The sequence below is a fragment of the Leiobunum rupestre genome, chromosome 1 (genome assembly GCF_980474605.1).
Source record: "Leiobunum rupestre chromosome 1, qqLeiRupe1.1.hap1, whole genome shotgun sequence".
NCBI classification, from domain to species: Eukaryota; Metazoa; Arthropoda; class Arachnida; order Opiliones; family Sclerosomatidae; genus Leiobunum; species Leiobunum rupestre.
In genome coordinates, this window is record NC_143384.1 from 53645830 (window position 1) to 53648040 (window position 2211).

Here is a 2211-nt window from a genome sequence, read left to right on the forward strand (position 1 = left end):
CAGAGCCGATAGTTGCTTTAAATTTGAAATGACAAAGCTTTTTGTTCCATTTGCGTTTTAAAAGTTGCACAGGACTTTAATTAATAAGAAAAACACTTACCTTTAACCATCAAATTCATGAAAAACGGACCAAAGTAGAGATTTACGTTTTTGCGTCGATCAGACGCGATAAAACTCCATCACACGAACTCCCTTTTAACGCCCTGCCACTAGCGCCGCTCGGCGGGGACGCAAAAACGAAATGCACAGTTCGATGCCGTAAATCGCGCGCCGCCAAGAAAATAAAAGACTCGCGTGATCCTGGATAACCTTAGTTTAAAAACATAGAAACTCTGTTAGTACTGTATTCCAATAAATGAAGTTCTGATCTACAAGTACCTAAGGCCAGTGGAGTTCCCAATATTAAATATAAAAAATGTTTTAATACTGCAATCATAATGAAATCAGTTGAGTTACGATGTTTTTCAACTAAAGTACCCAGATGCGAATATAGCTAAAGCTTAACATTTCATTTTTTAGTAAGTTTACATCGAGAAAATTATAAAAAGTTGTCTTATAAACCATAAATTATTTTAAGAAAATTTAAACTTGGTTAACTGATCACACTTACCCCACACTGAAAATTTAGAGAGTTTTTCCGGATTAAATTTTGAAAAAAATAAATTATTAGCAAAAATACAAAATTTTCCCAGCACCTATAAAGGTAAGCGGAGTACAAAGCACTAAAATCTGAAGCCGATTTGTCCGTTAGGAAAAAAGTTACAGAACTTTTCTTTTGGGCAAAAAATCTCTAACCACAAGTAGAAGAGCATGACGTTTTTTCAACTAAGTTTTAAATAATTAATTTACTTTAAATTAATATCGAAAATATACAAAATTAAGTATTGAGAATTTATTATTTATAATTACGCAGGAATTAATATATATAGAAGTGTCATTTCAAATCAAGGAATACCTCTGCGTATTGTTCGATACCAGAGTGAGAAAAATCATTTCAGCTCGGGCAGGAATCGAACCTACGACCTTTGGGTTACCGTCCCAACGCCACTACCATTGGACTACCGAGGCCACGAAATATCGAGGTGAAATGATTTTTCTCAGTCACTCTGGTATGGAACAATACGCAGAGGTATCCTTGATTTGAAATGAAATTTCTATATATATTAATTCCTGCGTAATTATAAATAATAAATTCTCAATGTTATGACTACAGGCTATCAAGGTCCTGTTATAAATTAGTTGACGTAAAATGCTACGGCACCGTCAACCAAGGGGTAAAATGTATCCCGTCAATAATGTGAACCAGATCGAGGCATTCTTAAATTGGATGTCCGAGGCCTAATTATTCGTGGCCTCGGTAGTCCAATGGTAGTGGCGTTGGGACGGTAACCCAAAGGTCGTAGGTTCGATTCCTGCCCGAGGTGAAATGATTTTTCTCAGTCACTCTGGTATGGAACAATACGCAGAGGTATTCCTTGTTCTGAAATGAAACTTCTATATAAAATTAAGTATATTTCAATATATATTCATCAAATATTTTATTATAATAATATTTGGGGAAATATTACGGGATGATCACACTTACCTCCATTGACCCTATAGCACCAGGATTTAAATATTTTATGAAAGAACTCAACCCAGATATCGAGACATTATCTCGTAGGACGATTGGAAGGGACTTAATGAAAGCAGTGAAAAATAATGTTTTACCTAATGTTATGTTAAAACATTTGACCTTAGATATTTGGAGTACGAGGGCTCGAGAAGGGATTATTGGTATTAGGGTCAAAACCGCAAAAAAATTAACTCTATATTCTATAAAGGTGTAAAATTATTTAATGATTGTATAAATAATGAGATTAAGACTTCAAATCAATTCAAAAGTGTTGCTAAAAATATGATACAAATGAAAATATACAAACTTCCTTAAAAATCTTTAATTTTAAACTTAATGTTTAATTTTTAATTTTTTTAACCCAACTAACTTTTTGTAACAAGTTCTGCCTGGAGGTTGTATGTGGCCTAAAAGTCATTTTTGACTTGGCCTACTAATGTTGTAGACGTTATACTAAATAAGACACCAATAAATAAATATTATTATTATTATTATTATTATATATTTTTTTCAGTTTAAGCCTACCTGTCAAGCAGGTAAGCATTTATTGGACATTCCTTTTCATATGTTACGAATTTTCAAATACGGGACCAAAA

The 2211-nt window shown here is 33.1% G+C and overlaps 1 non-coding gene across 1 annotated transcript; it reads left to right on the forward strand.

Moving 5' to 3' along the window:
* Window positions 1-1351: 1351 nt before the first annotated feature.
* On the forward strand, window positions 1352-1424 carry TRNAT-GGU (transfer RNA threonine (anticodon GGU)). Its single transcript has one exon. It is a non-coding gene; the product is annotated as a tRNA-Thr (tRNA).
* Window positions 1425-2211: the final 787 nt, after the last annotated feature.